The sequence below is a fragment of the Chelonia mydas genome, chromosome 22 (assembly GCF_015237465.2).
Source record: "Chelonia mydas isolate rCheMyd1 chromosome 22, rCheMyd1.pri.v2, whole genome shotgun sequence".
Lineage (NCBI taxonomy): Eukaryota > Metazoa > Chordata > Testudines > Cheloniidae > Chelonia > Chelonia mydas.
In genome coordinates, this window is record NC_051262.2 from 15,372,031 (window position 1) to 15,396,435 (window position 24,405).

The 24,405-nt window shown below is 44.6% G+C and overlaps 1 long non-coding RNA gene across 1 annotated transcript in view; it reads left to right on the top strand.

The window, feature by feature from the left end:
- Positions 1–23,968, top strand: part of LOC122463589 — a 29,412-nt gene extending 5,444 nt beyond the window's left edge. The window contains exons 2-3 of the long non-coding RNA XR_006287082.1: positions 21,962–22,054; positions 23,379–23,968. This is a non-coding gene — a long non-coding RNA (uncharacterized LOC122463589). The remainder of the gene's footprint in view (positions 1–21,961; positions 22,055–23,378) is intronic.
- The last annotated feature ends 437 nt before the right edge of the window (positions 23,969–24,405 follow it).

Sequence of the window (24,405 nt, forward strand, 5' to 3'; positions counted from 1 at the left end):
ACATTGACTCTTTTCTCCAACAGAGCGTGCTAATTTGTGTTTGATAATTCTGTTCTTTACTCAAGTGTTAACTAATTTGCCTGGTACTGAAGCTGGGTTTACCAGCCTGTAATTGCCAGGATCACCTCTGGAGCCTTTTTAAAAATCAGCATTACATGAACTATCTTCCAGACATCAGATACAGTGACTGATTTAAGTGATTGCTCAACTGCTGTGGTATGTAAACCAATTTCCTAGAGTTCCTTAAGAGCTCTTGGGTGAATACCATCTGGTACTGGTGATTAATTACTGTTTAGTTTACCAATTGGTTCCAAAACCACCTTTACTGAACCTCAATTTAGGACAGTTCCTCAAATTTGTCACCTAAAAAAGAACGGGTCAGGTGTGGGAATCTCCCTCATATCCTCTTTAGTCTGATGCAAAGAATTCATGTAACCTCTTTGCAACGGACTTTATCTTCCTTGAGTGCTCCTTTTAGCACCTCAATCATCCAGCGGCCCCACTTCCTCTTTTTGGAAGGTTTCCTATTTCTGACTTTCTAAAAAAAATGCATTTTTTTTGCTAGTTCCTCTTCAAATTCTTTTTTGGCTTGCCTAATTAAACGCTTGTAAGTGTAAAAGTGTGTTCCTTTCCATTTTCCTGTGTAGGATTTGACTTCCAATTTTGCCTTCCATTCCAAAGGAAGCCTTTTTGCCTCTAATGGCCTTTTACACTGCTTAGCCAGTGGCATTTTTGGTCCTCTTTCTTATTTGGGGTGTACATTTATTTTCAGCCTCTATTATGGAGTTTTTACAAAGTTTCCATACAGCTTGCAAGCATTTTACTCTTGTGACTGTTGCTTTTAACTTCCACTTAAGGAAGCTAGTTATTGTTGTGTAGTTCCCCTTTTTGAAATGAAATATTACTGTGGTATTTGTTTGCTTCCCTCCCCTGTCAAGGATTATGATCACTATTACTAAGCAGTTAGGGTGGTTAGGTAAATTTTTTTACCTCACTGTAACTACTCAAGGCTAACTCTATAATCCTCCACATGGGTATACATTGAGTAGCTACATGAAGATTAAAAACTACAGTACCATGTCTCCACTAGGGGCTTTACATCAAGATAGCCAAACTGCAAAGCTCCTAAGGCCAGAACTAAACAAAGTTATATTGACCCAACTACATTGCTCAGGGGGTGTGAAAAATCAGGTAGTTAAGCTGACCTAAACCCTTGGTGTAGACAGTACTTGGTCAACAGAGCTACTGCCTCTGGGGGAGGTGGTTTAACTACTGTGGTGGGAGAAGCCCTCCCGTCGCTGTAGTGGGTGTCTGTCTTGAAGTGCTACTGCAGCATTTCTAATGAAATACTTAAGTATAATAACCACCCCTTTCTGTGCCGTGAAGTTGCAGCAGCCTGAGGGTCAGCTCCCCTCGATGCACGTACAACGCCCACAGTGGCTAATGGAAGTGCTACAAGCTGATCAGACCTGATAGATCTGCTTAGTCAGTCACAAGGTAAGACCTAAAAATGTGCCCCACAGCTGCATTCAACCTGGGCTAGGGAAGCTGAGCGGGGTGGGGCCTGCTCAGTAGGCGGATCGGAGACCTCTCCAACCAAACCCAATAGTGGCTGGAGGTAGGTAGCATTCCCTTCTGAGTCAGCTCGGAAACAATAGTGAGTGGTGTGGTGCGCTGAGACATGCAATGCCATTCATGGGCAAGGTATAAGTATCCTACAGCATCCTATTTAACTACATTCTATCCCCCCATACATTCAGCTATGTTGCTGGCCCAGAAGGGGAACAAATATTTAATAATGGGCTGTTCAGCCCATCAGAAAGGAAGAACACAATGCAATGGTTGGAAGCTGAAGCTAGACAAAATGACTGGAAATAAGGTGTAGTTAACCATTGGAACAACTTACCAAGGGTCAGGGTGGAACTGGCATCAAAGAGAACTGTTAAATCAAGATGGGATGTTTTCTAAAAAATCTGCTGTATGTATGAATTATTTTGGTGATCTGCGTTATGCAGGAAGTCAAACTAGATGTTAATAATGGTTCCTCTGGCCTTGGAATCTGTGAATGGCTGCTGCAGTTATAGCAAAGGCTGTTTAAAAGTCCATGTTTGTGAATCAATAATTCAAGGGAGGGCGAAGTGCTCACCTCGTGCACAAGTGCCCACAATGCCAGGGAACTGGAATTACTGCTTACTGGCAAATTCCAAAGCCCCTAACAAGCCAGTAGCAATTAACATATTACATGCCTTGCCAGAGCAAATGGCCTCCTCTGGTTTGTTTTGCCTTATCTCAAGTAGTTAATAAGCTATCCCCTCAGTTAACACTGAGGGTGCAAAGGAACAAAAACATTCCCTTAGCTGTCTCAATTAAGGGATGTGAGAGCAGCTCATGTGAGACAAAGGTAGAAGCAAATATTCCCACTGATTCTGTGTCCTAAACTTGTGCATTAGAACATATGGAGAGCAAGAATTTCTTGCTATTGGGAAGAAAGACTTTTTTCCTAACACTTAGTGGAGGGAATTTTCCTGAATGTGAGTTGCTAATGAACAGTATTGGGCCTGTATGTAACCGGTGCTGTAAAATGCCTCATCTGTCTTCATGCAATCCTATTTGCAATTGAGCTAGGTAAAGGTTTCAAAACAGAACCCCAGTTCTGTGGATTGTTTTAGTAAACCTGAAATTCAGGGCAGTTCCTGAATTTTGCAAACTTTCTGCCAACCTGGTACCAAGTTAATGTGCAAGAGTGAAACTCGCCTGAAACAAAAGGCCCCCACAAATCACTCGAAACAGCAACTGCTGAGTTTTGTCCAGCTCTTAGCAGCACCTTTCAACCTGCCAAATCCAGATGTGGGATAAGAACATAAAACTATGGATGCTAGAAGCAGAATAGTGTCCAGGGAGAGTTAAATGATGGAGGTATTTTTCCCTTTCATGAAAATAGCATTGTTCCATCTTCATCTCATGGTTCAGAATTTCTGCTCTAAATTTACAACAAGTGGGATCACAGAAGCTGTGTGTGGACTGGAGGTGAAATAAAGAATGCACTGGTAATTAATGACCAGCATGAGGTGCAGGATTTACACAGTGCACAATCTCTGTAGAAATACGGGGGAGTTGTATTACCTACCAAAACCACATATAAAATGAATGGGTGTTGCAGTAAGCAATAATGCGGTTAGATCTCAGGAACTGTACCTTTCACTTGCTTGGTAACCTGCTGTAGACAGCTATTATGTGAACACTGCATTCCACTGTGGAGATGATTTTTTGCAGCTGCATTAAAGTGATCATTTAGATAAATACAGCTACACCCCCCCAACACAAGCTTAAAGTCCCTGACCAAGTATGTGATGGCACATTTCAAGGTAGCCTCTTACCTTGCAGTGGAAGTATGGGTCTGATCAACCCAATTCACTTGTTAATGAATACCTTTCTGTCTTTAAGCTAACCTAGCACAAAGGCTGTAGCTGCTATTTAATTTACCACAGATTTTTCTAGTGAATCCCATATTATGTCTTAGCTGTCTTTATTATGGTAGCACCTAGATGGCCCAGCCAAGATAGTGACCTACTGTTCAAACACAGTGAGAGTCCTTGCATTGAAGAACTTAGTCTAAATGGCCAAGACAGAAGAAAGAATTAGAGGGGGAAATGAGGCCCAGAGAAATTAGGTGTCTCCCCCATGGTCACAACAAGTCTGTTGTCAAGCCAGGAACTTAATCTCATGACTACCACACCAGTGCCTTACCCCTGGCTCTTCTTCCTTAGCTTCCCTTTTAGGAATCCCTAGTTATTGCCCAGCTTTTCAATCTCCTGCTAGCAGATGTTAGAGGGTGTCTTTCCCCCTTCTCCTTCGGATTGATAAAAGGTCTGGGAGAACTTAGTGTCCTTCAGAGCCATCAGAAGCCTACTTATGGAGGCAATATTGCCTAGGGGATAGAATGCTGACTTGCATTCAGGAGACCTGAGATCGATTCCTGGCCCTGCCCCTGACTGGCTGGTGATCTTAGGCAAATCACTTCCCTTTTTGGTGCCTCTATTTCCGCATCTGTGCAATGGGGATAATGGTACTGACCTCCTTTTGTAAAGTACTTTGAAATCTACTGATGAAAAGCACTATATAAGAACTAAGTATTCTTATTTTGTTAGCCCGAAGCAGAAGTGGTGTTCTCCTATAATGAGCAATCCTTTCCAAGATCCTAAATGTCCTTGTTCAGTGAGCCTGAGTCCATGGCTATGCTGTTTTTAGGTCACTAGAACAAAGTTAGCATGTCTCTCTACCTGAGCTGGGAAAGGTACCTCTAGCTGCAGTGTGTACGTACCCTGAGTGCTCTCTGCTTAAAGGCACTTCCAAAAGTGCCCCTCCCTTGACAACCACGGAGCATAGAAATAACTGCTGCCTTAGGACCTGATCAAACTCCCATTGTAACCTAGGCAAAGACTCAGATTGTCCTTAATGAATGGGGTCAGGACTTTAATTTGTGCACTCTGCTACCTGGGGAACAGAGAAGCGTGTGTACATGGAACACTTCACCAGTGAAGAACTGTTCCATGTAACTAAGTCATGGTTGCTGCTTGGAATGGGACTAGGTCAAATGTATCTTACTCTGATTTACTTTCTCATTTCCTTAAGTAGGGGAAAGCCACCTCCTAGTGCCCCACTGCAGGGAGTCTCACACCTGTCTCCTTTCATATATTCTCCAGGCCATTGGCAAGGCCCGTAGAGCAATATAAGATTGTCTGAATAGCTTCTAAAGACACAACACATTCCGATGCATACAGCTTGCTGCTGAATCAGATGGCTGTTTCACTATGAAGACAATATAATCTACTGTGCTTTCATAATGTACTTGGGGATAGTCAGGACTTTCTAAAACCATGTTATATCCTGGAGTTCTGTGCCTTTCTTTGGATCTGTGGGACTCCCCTCAGCACTAATGCAAACCATGACTTGCATTTTTATACCCCTGATTGGGAAGGGCTCAGCAGAGAGCAAAACCCATGATATATGTGACCCAAAAACCTCTGCTCAAACTAATTGTTAATTTTTCTGCTCCACTGTCTGTTCTCTGATTTAGTTTAGAATAATTTATTGTCCAATTCAGTTGGTCAGGATTTTGGTTAACTCAGGAGCCCTGAAAGGGATGCAGCTAATATTTCAAAGAAATTCATGTGGGGAGGGAGTGTTTGGCAATAGAAATTTCAGAGGTGCCAGTCATGCTTCCCAGCAAATAGGCACAGTTGGCTAGGTAAAACTTCTACAGAATTTCTATTTTATGGAAAGTTGGGTGTCTGAATAAACAAGACTTTGAGTTTCTTCAGTTCTTTGATTGGGAAAACTGAAATTTAGGTTTCAGGTTTTTAATTTTATGGAATTAGCCCATACGTACAGCCTACATGCGCACCATGGAAGCGCTGCTGGTGGTGTCAATAGGAACAAGACCAGGCCTGTGGTGCTGTTGCCAATTGATCTGCCTTGAAAATGGTCCCTGGTGGTGTCAATGTCCCACTTATCTGTGTAGCCTGCATCATGCTGGTCATGGCTAAATGACTCAGCTTTTCATGCCTTTCAGTCTCCAGCCTTGCCAAATGCCACTCACAGGCCCTTGGGTGTTAGCGGAAGAATGTTTTCAGGGTTTCATGCCAATTGTTTTCTGCATGCTTTCTAATGAGGGTTTGTCTCCTGGATTTTCTGCTCTGCATTATGGCAGAGGTTATCACAGCAGAAGCATGTCCAGTTTTCTAGTTTAACAATGAAAGTTCAACTCTTACCTCAGATTTTCCAGCAAGTAACCTAACCTGAGCCCCTCTGAGCTCAAATGCAGTTCATCTGCGTGCAACCCAGAAACTGCATCTCTCAAACCAGCACAAGTTATTGATCATCAGGAACTGGGAGGTGAAATTCCATGGCCTGTGTTCTGCAGGTGGTCAGAATGGATGATCATAATAGTTCTTTTGGGCTTAAAATCTGTATGTGAAATCCTGGCCCTATTGTAAACAATTTGAGGTTTGCTACTGACTTCAGTGGGGCCAGGATTTCACTCTGAATCTGTTTTCAAGGGGCATTCACTGCTAGTAAGACTCCTTTAAAGATGTAGACAAACCTTGTGCAAAGATAGGGAAACAGGGTTATCACTCTCCCTAAGAGGAGGGAAGACCACAGCTGCATGCCCTAAGTGAAGGGACTGTCAGGGCAGGGACAGCTGTCTTGAATTAAAAAATGCTCCAGCACAGTAAGAACCCCACCTGCTCCCAGGGAGGTTAACTAAACTCATTCATTACTTACATGGATCAGAGGGTAAAGCTCTGGGCTGTTAGAACAGGCATTAGAAAGTAGATTTTTCAATTGTGGGGGGGAAGGAAGCTTAGTTGGCAGTGCTTCCTTTCTAACCTGGGCTGCTCAAAGCCTTTTTCAGCTTGCTGATCATGGCATTGCTTGTCTGTTCCCCCTGCTCTGCAGGCAGCCTGCCTGGAGCAAGTTATCAAACCCAAGAGGTCAATCAGATTTCTGGTTATTTGAGCAGGGCTCTGAAAAGCTGGGCATACCTGTTAGCTGCCATTATATTGGTAATCCTGGAACCCTCTGGTGTTGCCGCAGGAAAGGAGTGAACAGACTCCACGCTTAGATGTGCTCACAAAGGACCAAGCAGTTTGCAAATGAAACAGTTAATGAACTTTTAAAGCCCTCCTGTGCCTAATTATTTCCAGCTGCATCTCTAGCTTCCCCCTCCTGGTCTGAAATCAGAGGGAGGATGACATGGGTATTCAATTAATTAGCATGTATATTTTTCTACATCTTGCAAGGTCAAAAGTATTTGAATGAGAATACCTGCTAAAAATATTGACTTAACTGAGGACCTTCACACAGTTAGTAATGGTTCTGCTCCCATTGCAGCTAGCTTTTTAATTATGTGAGCAGACACACTGCTCCAGATACAGGCTTGGGAAGAGTGAGGCGTTTGAAATGTTGGAAAACATCATGAGCAATCTCTGTGGCTTGGCTTGATTTGACTAAATAGCAATAAGCCCGTTTGATTAGCAGGCTGCCTTTCAAAACTTGGAGTTCCTTGGGCCAGGTCCTCCATTCTGGGATGGTGGCTTTGCAAATATTGTCTAGTTCTGGTGTCCACAGTTCAAGGAGGGTGGTGATAAACTGGAGCCAGTTCAGAGAAGAGCAGTGAGAATGACTGAGGGATTAGAAAACATGTCTTATAGTGATAGACTCCAGGAGCTCAATCCATTAGTTTACCCAAAGGTTAAGGGGTGACTTGATCAGTCTATATATAAGAGGGGAGATAATATTTGATAAAAGGGCTCCTCAATGTACTGTATCAAAGCTATAACAAGCTCCAACAGCTGGAAGTTGAAGCTAGGAAAATTTAGATGGGAAATAATGTGTATACTATTTAACACCAAGGGTAATTAATCATTGGAACAATTTAACAAGGGATGTGGTGGATTCTCAATCACTAGCCATTTTTAAATCAAGGTTGGATGTTTTTTCTAAAATCTGTTAAAATAGGACTTTCCCAAAACTTTGACCTCTTCATAACAGGCCAGCAAAGGTCAGACTAGATGATCACTGTGGTCCTTTCTGGCCCTAGAAGCTATGAAAGCTGGTAAACTAACCAGCTGGAGGGGTCCCAAGGTAACAGACAGCATGGTCACCCTACACTATTCATTATTGCTCCCTGTGCAGGGAGTGTGGGTGGAGAAAGCAACAGGACCAGAGAACCAAGAGGAAATCTGAAGTTTAATCTTGTTTATATAGTGCTATCTGAATTCCTCCTTCTGTCCAGAGCTGGTAAAAATGTTGACCTTTTTCACAGGGGAAAAAATTTCCCAACCAGCTCTAGTTCCAGGCAGACTTGGGAAATGTTTCTTCCACTCAGTGACAGTTTGAGAAGGGTGTCCAAAAGTCAGTAACACATTCAAAATACGATCATGAAAGCTTGTTTAGTAGGGAAGTTGAAGTTGGGCTGCTTCTCATGGCTGTACTTTCTGCTGGGTCGAAACACTGGCTATTAAGGGTTGGGTTCTGATCTCACTTCTATTGGTGTAAATCAAGGAATAGTTCCACTGATGTGCTAGCATGAAACTGGAGTGAGTGGAGAATCCTACTCAATAGCTGAAATCTGCTCAGACAGCCTGTATCAGGGCTCTCCTTGGTACCCTACCTGTTGATGCACACATCCAGTTAGGATACAAGATGGCATATTCTGATGAGTACTGGCAGCTGTGCCCCCTCCCTTTGTGTAAATCCCCAAATAGCCTTAGTGCTCAGATTCACTGTTAAGTGGTGTTTCTTTCTATAGGTGTTTGGGTGAGAAGGAAGAGATTTTTTTGACTTGGAAAGATGTGTTGCTGTTAATCCTTTGGGGGTGGAGTGTGGAGGGGAGGAGTTGGATTGTCTTGCAACATCTTAATTACTGAAGGCAGTTTAGCTACTGCAATAAATCCATCTTTCCTGTCCAACGCATGTGCAATTTTCCCAGCAAAGGTGATCACAGATCCAGGACTGAAGGTTGGATGGCATTGAGTGAAAGGACAGACAGCTCCCCAAGCTTTATTGTGCATACACTAGCATGGCTGGAGGAGAATGATTTGGTTTGGATTTAGTGCAATGGGGCTGCAACAGAAAGCTTAACTGCACTCATAGGAGTTCTGGATGTTAAGAGATGATCAGAGCAATATAAAGCCAAACTGCTACAGTGGAAGAGTATTTACCAGCTGTGTCTGCATTACAAACTGACAGATTATATTCCCAGGATGCCACAAGTGGGGAAGCCCTAAAGTCAAATGCCAGCCTGCATGCTCACTGAGCATGAGGAAAGACTTGCAAGGGAGGAAAGAACCAGGGGTGTTGCACAGAGAAGAGGGTCATAAAGATGGTCACCTTCCCAATTCAGTGCAGGGGTAGGGGGTAACATCAACAGGGCTACAGTCAAATCTGTTAGAGCTGACTGCAGTGAGGTGCTGCAACAAAGTAAAAGGACCCCTGTGCAAAGCCTGTGTAATCCCTGGTGAGAATGTGGCAGGTGGCTAGTGACTGTACTAGCTAGGTGGGCTGCTGTGACTGGTGTAGTCTGTGAGTGAAGATGAGGCCCTTGGTGGAAGGCCAGTAGCCAACAACATTCCTCATCTTGGAAGCAGCCATAGATCTTCACTGTGCATTGTTCAATGGTCGGTCAAGCTGTCTCTCATGCTGCCCCGATGTCTGAATCTACACAGAGCCACCTCTTCATCCTCCCTCAAACCCCTCCTGAGAAAGCTCCTCTGTTGCCAAAAATGAACTTGACAGTGGCCAGGCAGCTGGTGAGCTGCGACTGCCTCTTCTCATGCTGACTGGTATCCTCTCATTGACTAGATCCCATCTGTGTGCCCAATGCCTCTTTGGGACAGGGACTGTCTCATGCGGTTGTCCAGCACCTACCATGGCGGGGCTCTGGTCCATGACTGGGTCCCACAGGTGCTATGGTAAAACGAATACTAAGTGTTTCAGTAACACCACCTAGAGCGTCAGCAGAATGAGCTGTCATTAGGAGTGGCAGAAACCTAGGGTCAGGTTGGGGAGTCCTTACTCTGGGAAACATTTACTCGTATGCTGGGCATCCCTTTTATTTCAGTAGGCTCAATCCAGCTCCTGAAGACAATGTCAGAATCCCTGTTACCTTGGGCAGGATCGGGCCCAATGTAAGTGAGACTAAAGGCTCCAGAGTGTGGCCAGAAAGTAGTAGCTGTAACTAGCTAGAAGCAGAGGAGATGGGTACTGGTGACTGTAGCAGGGCTCCTCTGTGCCCAGGGTGATGCACAAATCCCATACAAGTAAACATAGCTGTTTACAGTTTTACCTTGTACAGCCTGGCTCTGAACAGAATGGCTCTGATCAGGCAGGGAATGGCTTCTTTCCATTCTCATCTTGGGGAAACTTAACCTTCTGTTTCCTGCTCTGGTCTGGGTGCAGATGAGCATAAATCCCTCATGCAGAGACTGTATTGTAATACTCAGGAACAGGAAGTGAATATATCAGCTGTTAGCTGGTGATCATTGGCCTGGATTAACTTACTGCAGATGTAGGTCTGTGAAGGAAATTGAAGGCATCTTACTCTTAAAGTGATCCCACCCTGTTCCCTACTCCAAGGCAAGTTTGTGATCCCAAAGCCCTTCTTCAAGCATTTGAGCTTTTTATAGGCATGTCCAGATCTGAATGGGAAAATGAAGCTGAGATGGTTTTGATTATATAAAAAAACTGTCCCTGGCAGCAGTGAATAGTGGTGTTGAAGCTTCCATGCTAATTAATTTTGACTGTTGATGCATTTAATTACCACTTATATAAAGAAGGGGAAAGTGCTACTGTGTTCTAAGTTTGGGAGAAATAAGCTTTTATTCATGAAAGCAATTACATTTATGGTTAATGCACATCAGCATTAGAGATGCTTGGGTGGTGAGTTGCCTGCTCCATTTCAGATCTGATTTTGCTGTGGAGCCCTGCTATCCAGTAATCATCTTGTTTAATAACATTTCCAGCTGAGGAAGTTAATATCCAGCAGGCTTTTGCATGGCTATAGGCATCTACTTATTCCATTTGTATGTTCCTTCTGATGGTGGTACAGGAACCTTCTTTGGGGCTGCTCTGGTGGGAAGGAGGAAGATGAGACTCCTCAGGATAGCTGGATGGTTAGTCAGGCATCAGCTATCACAGAGCAGTGATACTCAGACCTCTGTGGTTCAGAGCCAAATGAATGATGAGCATTACATGAAAGAGCCACAGTAGTATGAATTCCTTGTTCCATTTACTATAGTACTATATAGTCATACATAAACAGTATGACTGGGAAATATTTAGTTTTTATATATTCTCACAGTAAAATGACTGACTTGATTTTATCAACTACAGTTGGTTAATAACCTTCTAGAGCAACTTTTGAGACATAGAATAATAGAATATCAGGGTTGGAAGGGACCTCAGGAGGTCATCTAGTCCAACCCCCTGCTCAAAGCAGGATGAATCCCCAATTTTTGCCCCAGATCCCAAATGGCCTCCTCAAGGATTGAACTCACAACCCTGGGTTTAGCAGGCCAAAGCTCAAACCACTGAGCTATCCCTCCCCCCTCATTGGTCAGTGCAACTCCTACCAGCCTGGCCATGAGGAAACCTGTCTCCCATAATCAGAGTTGCTACCTACTGGCCAGAAGGATCCTTGTTCCAGTCCAGGCTGTAGTAACTTGCATGGAATTCAGTGGCTGGAGTTGGGAGATGACTGACTGGCTTAGCCCATTCAATATCCTAGGCACATGGAGACACAGGAAAAGCCCACCTAGAGAGAAGTTGATGCTTTTAATTTACCTGTATGCTGTAGCACCCAAGAGTGGGCTCTGGGCTACATGGAGCTTGATTCTGCATGGAGATGTTGTAAAAGATGGATGTGGCTATGAAGAGCTTATCAAATTGAAGGGCTTTCTGTCTACACAATTCTAGCTAGTGGACAGTCAATCCCATCAATACAATATGAATCACTCCCCAGGCCTGAGAAGCTACTTCACCATCCTCATCTGGACAATGGCCTCTGAGCCATAGCTGACAAAGGTTGGCAAAGAAGGTACAATCAAGCCACCTGCTGCCAACCACTCTCCAGGTACCAGCTTCCCGTCTGGCAAAAGAGGCAGTGCAGGGACCCCATTATCCAGTAAGACTCACCTGCTTTGATCCTCTGAGGTGCCTGTTCGGAAAAGGAAGGCATGGCACTGACCTAGATAGAATTGGCCCCAATCAGCGCAGACAGACCCAGCACATATTTGGAGTCTTGACTTCAATGAGGCTTTTCACTGGTGCATGTGTAAGGGGACTGTTGCCCCCTTACTAACATTCAGTGGGGGTGTTTTAGTTGCTAGCTCTCAGTACTAAAAAGGGGGAAGGGTCAATGGGGAATCGGGACCCTGAAACTGACAGCCCCCAGGGACAATGGGTAGAGGCCAATGCTCCAGGTCAGCCTGAATGACAGGGCAGGCAGGCTAATCAGGGAGTTAGGAGGCCAGGGAGGTCCTGTCCTCCATGTGAGCTGGATTTGCCTGGGTCAGACAGAGTGGGGCTGAGCTAAGGAGAAAGCAAGGTCCCAAGCTGAGCTGTGCCAGATCCAGAGAGCAGACCCTGTGCTGGGAGGAGAGCTGCAGCCCCAAAGCCAGAGAGGCACAGCCCAGAGAGAGCAGACTAGCCCTGGGAGCAGAGCTGCAGCAACCAGAGCCAGAGGGGCCAGAAAAGCAGCCCAGGAAGCAGGTCAGTGCTGGGAGCAGAGTCACAGAAGCAGCCTGCAGAGACCTGTCCTGGGAGCAGGGCTGGAGCAACCAGAGCCAGAGGGGCCAGAGAAGCAGCCCAGGGAGCTGGAAGCAGAGCAGCAGCAGTGCAGAGACCGAGCAGTGCAGCTGGGGCTGGAGCAGTCCGGAGCTGGGTGCAGTGAGCAGCTGGGGAGAGCGAGGGGGACCCTGGGCAGCGGGCCCAGCACAGGGAGATGCCTCAGCCAAGAGGCTCTGCAGGCCAGGCTTGGATCGTAACCCAGACAGGGCGGGGGTGACACTGGGAAGAAGGGTCCTACCACTTAGAGCCTGAGAGCATGTGGCCACCACCAGAGCAAGTGTCCAACCCACAGCATCCCTGCAGCACAGCCAGGGCCTGAGAAGAAGGCCTGGGACTTACAAGGAACAGACTGTGAACTGCCCTGATGTTCCAGAGACAGTTTGTGATGTTCCCTGCCACAGAGTGGGGTGATGTTTCCTTTAACCTTTCTCATTATTCCTTATTCTTTTTAAAATTAATTGATTAACTTGCATTTGTTTTAAGTTGTATGTAATGGTCAGTGGGTCAGAGAAGTGCCCAGTGCAGAGAGTACCCTGGAATGGGGACACCCTAGCCCCTGTCCTAGGTGACCACAGCAGGGTTGGGGGTCGAGCCCCTCAGGAATCCTGGGCCTAGCCTTGTTGGAGTTACGAGGACTCTGCCAGACAGGAGAGTGGAAGGGGAGTCCTCAAGGGCAGGGAGGCCACTGGGTAAAGGAAGTGGGAGCGAAGACTCGGATCCTTTCCCTAGCCCACTTCACCGGGGTAGTGCAGAAGCCAGGAAAGTTCCCCACAAGAGCGGGACTATTCCCCTGCTTCCACATGGGTTTGGCTGTGTGGAGACTGATCATTGGCTTGGGCAGTATAATTCAAGGATATGATGAAGAGGTAGCTCCTGGTGACTCAATGAGCATTTCTTCCAAGAGGTGCACTTTTCTTCCTCTTTATTACTACACCCCTTCAATGCTACTGCTATTATGTGGGCCTACAATCTGACTGTTAAGCTCTAAAGTAACTAAGAGCCATGCTGGCATCAGACATGGAAGGACAGAAGGAAGGAGTCTGATCTTATTGGGGTAGCACAGCTTATTGCACCTGCATGACTGCTTCCAAAAACTCCTCCTGCTCCTTAGCTTGAAACAATTTGATTTGCCAGCCTATTTTGGCCTTGGCAGAAGTATTTCTTGCTCCACTTGTCCTGAATGCATGCCTATCTGCCTCCCTTCCCTATGCTTTTTCAGATGGGTTTCTGCTCTGGCTCCTGGCCATGGTCCAGAACTACAGATTTATCATTTATTGGTTTCAGAGTAACAGCCGTGTTAGTCTGTATTCGCAAAAAGAAAAGGAGTACTTGTGGCACCTTAGAGACTAACCAATTTATTTGAGCATGAGCTTTCGTGAGCTACAGCTCACTTCATCGGATGCATACTGTGGAAACTGCAGAAGACATTATATACACAGAGACCATGAAACAATACCTCCTCCCACCCCACTCTCCTGCTGGTAATAGCTTATCTAAAGTGATCATTAAGTTAGGCCATTTCCAGCACAAATCCAGGTTTTCTCAACCCCCACCCCTACCCCCCTCCAAAAACCACACACACAAACTCACTCTCCTGCTGGTAATAGCTTATCCAAAGTGACCACTCTCCTTACAATGTGTATGAAAATCAAGGTGGGCCATTTCCAGCACAAATCCAGGTTTTCTCACCCCCCCTCCCAAAAAAACACACACACAAACTCACTCTAAGCTATTACCAGCAGGAGAGTGGGGTGGGAGGAGGTATTTCATGGTCTCTGTGTATATAATGTCTTCTGCAGTTTCCACAGTATGCATCTGATGAAGTGAGCTGTAGCTCACGAAAGCTCATGCTCAAATTGGTTAGTCTCTAAGGTGCCACAAGTACTCCTTATCATTTATTGGCTATTTCACAGTGAGATCTTGCCAACCAAGTACACTTCTTGTGCAGAGTGGCAGAAAATTATAGAAGAATAAAAATTAGTTTGAAAGGAAAACCTAGTTACCTAACACATCTCTCAATTCTAATATCTCCATTTTACTTTAATTAGCATCTCTTTAATTCATCACTAACAAAGTAGCTTAGTTAAAGCTTAGTCTGGCACTTAACTCCTGTACTTCATGAGTAGCTCAGCTGATTTCAGGACACAGCAATTCTGATGGTTTATTACTTGAATTATAGTAGGGCCTCCAGGCCCCAAATGAGTTCAGAGTCTCACTGTTCTGCATGCATACACATAGGAACAGTGCCTACACAATGGAGCTTACCTAAAAACATGAACAAAGGGGTGGGAGAAAAGACCTGTTATCCCCATTTTACAGGTAGGGAATGGACAGCATAAGGACCAAAGGGAGTTAGGCATTTCAAACCCAGATTTAGGTTGCTAAGTCTCAGTTTTAGATTCAACTCTGATCCACAACCCCTGGTTAGCTGCTGCCTAGCCCTGTAGGTGCCTGAACTCACTCAATGCCCCATTACTGCTGTAAAAGGTTCCCTAGGAGCCCTAGTTCCTGGTGCCTGTGTGCACACTGCTGCCTCACTCTAGGCATCTAGATGCTGAAATCCCACAAATCGGGTCAAGATTGGAGCTTGTCCTCCAGTCCTGTCTGCAGGGCTGGCTCTGATAGGTACGCGGTGTGATGAGTGTTGGAACACAAGTCTCGTTGTGGCTCCAGGCCCAAATGATTTGTTCAAGATCGTGCCGGGGAGTCTGGCAGAGACGGGAACTGAAGCCTGCTCTTTACCTGTTTTGAATGATCAGTGCCCCAGTCCTGGGCGAACACAGAACAAAAGGACAATCCCTGACCCCCAAATATGCTGACCTTGCGTGCCCCAGTTAGTGCTGTGATCACCAAACCCCATCATTCCTTGATAAACAGCTGGTTATCTTCACACAGGTAGGACTCTTAGAAAGGTGTAGTACCCAGAAAAAACAGACCATAATAGCTTCAACCTATGACCCCATGAGAATCTGGACAGGTTGGTCCTCTAGGGTGAAATTCCCCTCTCAGCAGAGGAACATCGAGGCTTAGGTCTTGTAACTTAAGCCCTAGTTCTGTCCCTCTGCAAATGAGCAAATTTCACTCCTAAAGCTCAAGTTCTTGGCTTTCTCCAGAGTTTGGTGGCCCCGGCTCACCTTTTTCAGGCTTCTGGAGGGGAATCAGTAGGCAGCACAATCAAATTGCTTGAATACCCCACTGAATGTTGAATCCCTCTAAACATTATATGCTTTTGCATAACATAATCCTGACTTCTTGAGCCCTGTATTAATAAAATGATTCACTGCTGACCACAATTTGCTGACAGATTTGCCTGCCTAACTTTTTCCATTTAATTTGTTCTATTGCAATGGTACCTTCTGGTCAAATAGAATAATAGGCTCATGAGAGCTTTGTAAACACCAGGCTGAATTTCTAAGTCAAGTCCTTGTGCTTTTTTAATAATGTCTTCTAATTGGTGCTTTGTATTTAATTCCTTCCGTTGTTTGGAAAAATCTAATTTTCCAGCTGTATGAAATTTAGAGATAATTAAGCTTTCTGTGGAAGGCACTTTGTGATCCGAAACGAGCAAAAGGACCTGTTTCAAGTAATTATCAGCATCTCTGGCAAACTAGGGAAATATGGTCTAGATGAAGTTACTATACAGTGGGTGCAAAACTGGTTGGAAAAAAAAACCATAGTTATCTTTGGTTTGCTGTCAGGGGGAGAACATATCTAGGTTGGTCCTTAAGAGATCAGGATTGGGTATGGTACTATTCAATACTTGATTAATGACTCAAAGTGAAGAGTGGGCTTTTAAAGTGTGTAGATGACACCAAGTGGAGACGGCTTGCAAGTATTTTGGAGGCCAGTAACCCTGTCAAAGAAGGAAATTAGGTTGGTTTGGGATCATTTGTTCTTGACAAGTCCATGTTGACAATTCCTTATCCTATTATCCTGTAGGTGTTTACAAATAGTTTTTGTGCCAGCATCTTTCCAATATTGCAATTAACTGACTGGTTTATAGTTCAAATTTTGACATTGTAGTTTCCTGTGAAACAGAAATTCTGGTTCTCACACAGCACTAATACCGACTACAAATAACTTTCTTGTATTAAGGTGGCACCTGGAGGATTGCAATCAAGATCAGGGCCCATTGTGCTAGGTGCTTTATAAACACATAGGGAGAGGCAGTCCCTGCCTTGCAGAGTTTACAGTGTAAATTGGCAAGACAAAGGTTGGGAGAGAGTGTAATCCCTGCTTTACAGATGAGAAACAGACACATTTCAGTGACTTGCCCAAGGTCAGATAGGAAGTTTACTGCAGAGTCAGATCTCCAGAGTCCCAGTCCAGTGCATTAATCACAAAATTATCATTCTCCTTTAGGGTTGCTGTTCACAAGTGTACTAGGCTGCTGAAGCCATGGATTTTTTTCAGAATATAGGCATGATTTTGAGGGGGGGACAATTGAGAATTGGATGGCCAGAACAGGAGGTAACATACATGCCTTTGTGGGTTCCTTGTGCTTGCAAGGTATGCTACTTTAAAAAAGTTTCTGAAAATAAACATGGCTTCTGTTACAAAGCACAATCTACTGGTTTTCATGAATTTCATGCAGTGATTTCCTCATTACAGGAATTACTGGATGACATTCTCTGGCCTGTGTTCTACAGAGGATCAGACAGAATTATCCGAATGGTCCCTTCTGACCTTAATTTACTGTCCTGTGCATGCTTAGCCCAGCTGTGCTGCCTGATGCTCTCTACAAGAGCTCCAGTAACTGTCAGTGCCTGTAGCATACTGGGGAAGGTGGAATTGAATGTGAATGTCACTACGTTTCCCCCCCCTTGGGAAGGCTAAAGGCAATCTAGCCTCTGCCACTGAGGTGACGAACATAAGCATAGAGGAGAACACAGATACCAATGGCTTCCAGAGCACTTCCTCTGCCATGATTTTCCCATGCTGGTCAATTGGACACCATCCTACATTCAAGTGGGACTAATGGTGGGGTGGAGATTTTGGATTGAAATCTGTTGTGATCTGGGTCTGAATTGCCCAATCTTGGTGCCACCCCTACCCGTACAGAGTGGGGAGGATCTCCTGTAATACAATATGGCTCCTGCCTAGATAAAGAACTTGACTTTTCTGGGGGGAGGGGGTGGATCCTTCCTTGTAGGCTGCGTGACTGGGCAGCGTCTGCTAGGGTGGGAAAATTGTACTACTCCGGTACTGCAGATCAGATGCTACAGGCTGTCTTCACTTTGATTTCTCTCTCTCTGCCCTTGATCAAGATGAGTGCAAGGTAAGGATCCTTCCCCTGCTCTATGCATCATCTTACCAGACACTGCATTCTTCCCAAAACCCACCATCAATATCTGTGGCACCATCTGCTCCCTAAATCCAAGTTTATCCTTTTCCCTCCTCCCCGGGACACGGCTTGCCTGACTTTTCTGAATAGCACCAGAAGAGGCATTTGCTCTCCTTAATCTGGATTCATGGAGGTGCCCTAGGAGGCAATGTCAATCACCATAGCCTAGTTTTCCCTTGTCTTGCCCAGAGCCCAGTATAACTAATTTACAGCCCAGAGGGGCCCTTGCTGATGCCATGCTTTCCTTCTCATTACCAAATCACTCCTGCCTCCCCTAAAACAATCTACAGCATTGGAGGCCCTCACTGGCACCTGTGGACCAGTTGGTCTCTACACGGCTGGGAGTGAGAGCTTGTGCTTTACTCAAACTGCTCCTATTTCAATCTCCCTTAGACGTTTTCTCATTATTCTGGGGCTAACAACCATCCTGCAAGTGGGTTGGGTCAGGCTGGGACCAATATAATTGTTAGCCCATGGACTGCTTTAAAATAAAACCCCAGTTAACATCTCTCCCCTGTTTGTCTGATGGCAGCCCAAAGGGGCACAGCTTGCTGCCCTTCTGTATCCTGGGCTCATTGCAGCAAACGGAGCCAAAATCTTTCTAAGCCACACATAGCTGTAAATACAGCAGAAGACTGAATTCAGGACACTGGCTGCTAAGCAAATAGTCAGAAATCTCCTTGTCTGCACAGGACTTGGATTTGCAGTACATTTCCCTGCCTTCATTTCACCTTAGTGAAGAGGGAAGAACTAGTTGTCTATGACTTAATGAATCCCTACATGCAAACAGGTGCTTTCTATTCCTTCAAGAAATGCTGTTCAGATTTATTCTTGAGTGGAGTTATACAGCCTGCCACAGTTCTTCCTTTGAACTCTCCAGATGTGCAAGGCTCAGGCAGGGATTAATTATAGGCTCAGATGTGAAGTGGGCTGGATGGGCAATATATATAGAATAGCTGAACTAATGCACAGAAGGTGGCTACCTGCTTTCCATAGGTGTCTCCTGTTGACTTCAGTGGTCGTCTTTGTCATTGCGTGTAGAATTGGGTCCATTCTTTGTTACTGAGTTTATGTAGCAAAAGAAGAACTGAAGACATTTCTAAGAATGGCAGTTTTTGATTCTCCTGTGGGAAATAGGAATTGTCAGGCTGGATTGGCCCAGGGGAGAGTAGTCCAATATCCACCTGTTTCAGAAAGAGGACGTACCCCAGCAGTTAGGGATACTCAGTCCAGAGGCAAAATTGTTCCTTAATCCCCAATAGTTTGGTTTTGGCCCTAAAGGTGGGTTTAGGTAATGTGGGCAGAGCGCATTGGGAGTCTGCTCTTGTCAATGGGGATCTTCGTAGTGCCTGTTGGATCAGGCCTTTTGCTTCAATTGCTCTGTGGATACACAAGACTGCAGTCTTCAGGCTGTGGGGCCAGCACCTTCCACCCATAGCATACTATTGTGTGTCTTGCTCTTATACAACAAGCATACTATGAAAACCTCACCAGCACAGTGGGGTCCCAGACAACCAGGTTTGCTGACAATACGTAACACACAAATGCAACTCACTCTTGACTGTGTTACTCAGAATTAGCTACGTATACCCTGCTCTCCTGGCTGGGTTCTGGGGGGCTTCTAAAACACAGTGAGCACCACTAGAGGGCTCACTGGGTATTTAAACCGATACTCATCCTCTTCCTACACCCTACAGATACACTCTGCAAAATCTGAGCCTCTGAGCACACAACATAAGTGTAGTCTTCTGAGCGATAGAACTAATCTAACTCAGCATGCCCTGGATGATTTTTCAAGATTATATGTACATATACAGAGTTAACTAGAAAAATGACTTTGATTTAAAAAAATTTACAATTGTTTGAAATATCAGATGTTAACAATGGAGATAGCACTAAAATCTTAATTGCAGTTTAGATGATGGATTTCTCCATGCAATGTAGTACAATGCCTAATTACCTTTCCAAAGTCTGGAGGTGCTGTTTGATAGGTGGAATGACCTTTCACGCAATGCCTAGAGACTGTGAAGACAAGCTCAGTAATCCGATCCAGACTCCAGTCGAGTCAGGGGAGACCACTTTCAGCTGCATGGTTGTTGGTATGCATTCTGTCTAGCTGCATGTACCAATGCATAGGGTGCTGGGGTTGGAGTCAGGAGACCTAGGTTTTATTCTATGGAGCCAGTTCCTCAGCTGAGCTAGTGACACTGATTTACAGTAGAAATCAGAATGGTGCTGATGTGAACCTGCTGAGGCTCTGGCTCAGTTTCTCGGTGTAGGCGGTAATTACACACATGGGACCAGATCCTCAACGGATGTAAAACAGTAGATCCATTGGCTTCAAAGGAGCTATGATGTACCCCAGCTGAGTATGTGATCCATAAGTTACTGTGGTGCAGAAGAGCTATTTTCTATAAGCTTTTAAAAACCTCTTGGTACATGTCATTATACAGAATAAAACTATTTCCCCCCGTACTGTTCCTCACACGTTCTTGTCAACTGCTGGAAATGGCCCACCTTGATTATCACTACAAAAGGTTCTCTCCCACCCCTCCACTGGTAATAGCTCACCTTTCCTGATCACTCTCCTTACAGTGTGTATGGTAACACCCATTGTTTCATGTTCTGTGTATATAAAAATCTCCCCACTGTATTTTCCACTGCAGGCATCCGATGAAGTGACCTGTAGCTCACGAAAGCTTATGCTCAAATTGGTTAGTCTCTAAGGTGCCACAAGTCCTCCTTTTCTTTAGTCAGATACAGACTAGCACGGCTGCTACTCTGAAACTTGCAGCTCAGCTGATGTGAAGGAGACACGACTGAGAGTCATGAATTGTGGGAGTTTAAACTATTTCTCTGTATGAATTGGCATTGGGGAAAAGCACATAAAGCATTAGACTAAAGCAAAATGTTCCACAGGTCAACAATGAGCCAGCATTTTCCTATGGTTGGGACACAGAACTAGGAATATACAAATCTTCTGCAGAGTTCTCATCAAATGACGATGATTCTGTTAAATGCAAAATGTAGTGTGTGGTACAATAGGTCTGGGATGCTTTTAATTTGGTGATGGAGCATAGGGGCTGTAGCTGCTAGAATGCTGTTTATCAAGTCACAGGTCATTTAGATTTCACTAAGGGTTTTGGATATGTGCAAAGATATCACTGCTTCACCTGATAAGACATTGGGATGAGACATTTAGCAGTCCTATTTGCATCTCCATGGCTTGCCATGCTTCATTTTGATTAGACTAAACTATTGAAGTAGTATTCTTTGTGTATTCTTGTTGTAATATTGACATTCATTGCGAACTTTTCCCAAGGAGATCCAATCTTTTAGACAACACACCTGGGCCAGTGAATAAGGAATCCTGGCTTTCATTTCTTTGTCAGTTACATGCCGTTTGACCTCAAGCAAGTTACATAATGTCTTTGGGACTCAGTGTTTACCTTTCTGTAAAATGGGAATCAAACACTGATCCTCATGATAATGTTGAGGCTGAATTTGTGCTAGACAGTGAGTGCTAAAACTGCAAGAATGCTAATTATACCCTTTCCTTTACTACAGTGGGGGCCAGTGTCCTCAGTGAGTGAAGTATTTGCTATAAAGAGTAAAACGTTTACTTCCCCACCTTTCATTCCCTTATTCTTAGGGAGGGCCCCTCAGTATTTATCCATCCCATTCAAACCTGTTTCAATCTCACTGTTACTGTTCATGATTTACAGCAAACATGCTGAAGAATGAGATTAAGTTTAGAAGAAGGGATGTTGCTTATGTCTGAAATTAATTCCACATGATTTAAAATGGCCTTTGCAGGACAAGTGGAGAAGGCAAAAGGGATTGTTGTACCATCTATACAGTTGGCTGAGTGGACTGGGGTGATGTACAATACCATTTCTTTTTACAGATAATGTATGCAATTACCTCAGGGTGCCATGTGAGCTGGTGTGTATCGGTGACATTGGGATATGATGTAATCTAATGTAGCTCCTGTAACATTCTGATGACCACAGAGGAATTGGTTTCAGTTCCATAGATTCAGAGAAGGGACTTTACAAATGGCACCTGCCAAGCGAAGAATTGCTACCAGCCTTGCATGTGTTCTGTCCAAATACAAAGTGCCTTTCTTTGGCAGTTACCTGCCATAATGAGAACACACACAACTTGCTTGCTGTGTGAGGAAGGGAGTGGATACATGTTTATCTCTAGACATTAAGCCTACATTTTTAGAATTGACCAGTGATTTTGCGGGTTCTTCATTTTCAGGCACCCAAATTCAGATACCTGAAAGAACCCTGATTTTGCAGAAAGTGCAGAGGAGCTACCCTCTGAAAAAAGGCTTCTCTAAGGTATCTTCAGGTGAGCACCCCAAAAATTGAAGCACCTCTCTGATGTGGCCCCTTTGCTATAGTATCTGGATGGCTCATGGTTTAAGGTATTTATCCTCTCAGCACCCCTAGGAGGTAGGGCAGAGCTGTTATCCCATTGTACAGATCAGAAACTGGGGCACAGAGTAAGTAGGCAACTTGTCCAGGGTTCACATGGAGTCGGTGACAAAGCAGGGAATTAAATCCAGGTCTCCCAAGTCCCAGGCTAGTACTGTAACCATTAGGCCATACTTCCTCTCGATAGGCCTCTTTGACTTGAATGGTCCCTCAGAATGTTTCCTACTTACAAGGTGGAGAAGATTTAGTGTATTTAGCTGTGATACTCTGAATACCTTTCCCAGACCTGAAGAAGAGATTTCTGCAAACTCAAAAGCTTATCTCTCCCCAGAAGTTGGTCTAATAAAAGATTACCTCATCGGCCTTCTGAAAATGGAGGCCAATTTATTTTAACCTTGAGTCATTGCCATGGTATAAGAATGTAAACCAAATAGAGAATGGGGGGAGGGGATGGATATTCTGGCTGGGAAAACTCTATGCTGTATTCAACCATTATTTTCTCCTAATATTTAAATATTCAAGTCTCCCTTTAAAACAGGGGGGTAGTGTCAGGTTGGTAGTGTGGTCTGACTCCTGGGGTGAAGAAAGGAGCTATTTTATAAAAGAAACCTGCTCATCTCCTCAAACCTGTGCAGAACAAAAGTACTTGTCACTAGATAAAATAGCTGGGAATTGTTTCAAAATGAAATTTTGACTTGACATTTCTGAGCCTTGTAGCTCTGTACAAAAAAATGACACCAGCAGTTTCCATGTGCCTTTGACACCAGTTTTATATTGACAGTTCCCCTACCTTATAATTAGTTGAATGTTCTGAATAGCTCTGCCTGTCAGGGACTAAACTGGGTTGTTTCCATTTAAACATCTGTGGGTTTTTTCTCTTGACTAGAAGACTCCAAGTTTTGCCTCCTTGGTTTCATGTGCATGTGTTGCCTAAGACAGTTACAGGCAAAGAAATGCTCACCAAAATATTCCCTAGATGGAGACCCTGGCTGTGGTAGCTGTGAATCAAATTGAGGGCTCGGTTGTCTTCTGGTTTTTCCCAGGTTTGGGGGGCAGGCAGAAGAGAACAAACTGGTATGAGAATCTTGAATCCCTGATTGCAGAATCTGTGCATGTGACATTTAGATCAGTCAACTTCACTGAAAGGGTATCTTCTAAACAGAATGTTTAAAGTTTTAAAAGTTCAGCTCCCCTCCCCTGATTTTCCTCCATTTTCTTGCCTTTTATGTCTCCTGAAGGTGTTCCCCTGCAGACAGCATGTTTGCTCCCTGAGAGTATCTGCTCCCTGCTGCACGTTCGCCATCTGAAGTCAAAACCCTGTTTGCGATGGCCAAACCAATTCCATTGGCTTATGGAGTCCCTTGGGGATTTGTGGGTGAGAGGAGGATATAGCCCAAGGACATGAGGCTGTCAGAGCAGGGAAGTATCTGAAACATGCATGTTATAGGGTCTCCTTATCCCAACTCCACAGCTGCAATTAAAATAGCTAGAGAAATAATTGTTGCCTTTTGCTCAAACTCCTCCTTGCATAGACTCATGGAAGGGTTGTTTCTCTTCATGCTGCAGACATCAGTGGTGTGCTTGTCTTTCTTGCTTGGCTAAACAGCAGAAATAACATGCAGAGATGTTAAAAGTGGCTCCTTGGTATATTTTGCCTGAGGTCAGTGCAAGTTCCTTTTATTGGAGAAGCTTCCCCAAGGCCCTACCGTTAAAGCATTTACCCATTCTTCATTGAGTCTGTTTCCATGTAACTGATTATCCTGGCTGCGTAAGTGCTCAGTTAAAGCATCTGTCCCATCTGTGATGGGACAAAAGGCTCCCAACAGTCTGCAAGAAGGGCAGTATGACTGGTTTATGACTGAATCCCCTTGGGCTTTTCACTGAAACTGGACTGGTGGTGTAAATGCAGGTCAGAATTCCCTCTGGTTTAGCAAGGCTCTACCCTCTAGGTTGAGAATGGATGACTATTCCTAAACACATACAGATGAAAAGTTGACTCGGCACCTGTGTGTGTGTACACACCAAGTGCAGGATCAAGCCCTTAATAGAAAGCTCCTGGTTGCAGATGCTAAGACACAAGGACACCAGGAAAAACAACGCAGGTGAAGAAATCTGGCTGAAGCACCCATCTGGAGAGTTACTGTAGTCTTATGCTATTAATTCTTTACCTTCCCTCCAAGTATCCCACCAATATTCACTAGCTAAGACTCCCAAGAAGGTAGGTGAGCATTGTTGCTGGTACTGAGTCTAGTGGTACAAGCGCAG